The following is an 819-nucleotide window of genomic DNA, read 5'->3' as shown; positions in this document are numbered from 1 at the left end:
CCTCTCCGTGATCAGCAGAGGAAGTAGCCCCTTCGTAAGGTCTCTTCTTTCCCTCGTTTTCCTTCCTTGCTTCCAAACCCTCAGTGGTTTCGTCGAGAGAAGCGATCTCTTCAAGAGGAAGCTCTTCGGTTGCTTTCCTCCTAGATTTCTTGCTCTTCTTCTTCTTTTTGGGACCCGAAGCAGAAGGCTCTGCCCCAACGTCCTCGTTGACCAAGCCAGGAGCTCCTTTCTTGGAAGCTCGGTCTGCGTCAGAACTGGTCGACCCTTGCACATCGGCAGGAATTGACTTCTTCGAAAGCAATTGCAGCTTCCCCTTCAATAACGCGCTCAGATCCGGTACTCCGTCCATCTTTCTAGCTTTGTCTAGAAGCTTCTGTTGTTTCTGAGTAAAAAGGGACAGACGCGACTTACGGGGCCCGAGTACAACAGGAAGCCTCGACTCCCAATCAACTGTAAAAAATAAAAAGAGACTAAATTGTCAACAGAAACATAGCCCCGGCGCAGATAAGTTGTTGATAAAACTTCTTGGAGAAAGACCGATGAACTCACCTCTAGCAATCCGGGCTTCTTGACGTCTTATCCACTCTCGACTAAGATCAGGCCAACGGAGATGGCTTGAGCACTCTCGAAGAATTTCTCCGGTATGCGAACTGCAAAAATAAGAAACACACTGTTAGAATACTTGAATAATGCATGACGACAACAAACACTGTCTACCAAGCGTTTTGTTCCATAAAACGTGGTAGTTGTTCCATAGAACGTGGTAGTCGTACCCAGGTGGCTCCGAGAAGGCATGCTCGTCAGACTTGATATAAAAAT

This window comes from Brassica oleracea, chromosome C2 (assembly GCF_000695525.1).
Source record: "Brassica oleracea var. oleracea cultivar TO1000 chromosome C2, BOL, whole genome shotgun sequence".
NCBI classification, from domain to species: domain Eukaryota; kingdom Viridiplantae; phylum Streptophyta; class Magnoliopsida; order Brassicales; family Brassicaceae; genus Brassica; species Brassica oleracea.
The sequence above is the reverse complement of the archived record's forward strand: the minus strand, read 5'-3'. Positions refer to the sequence as shown.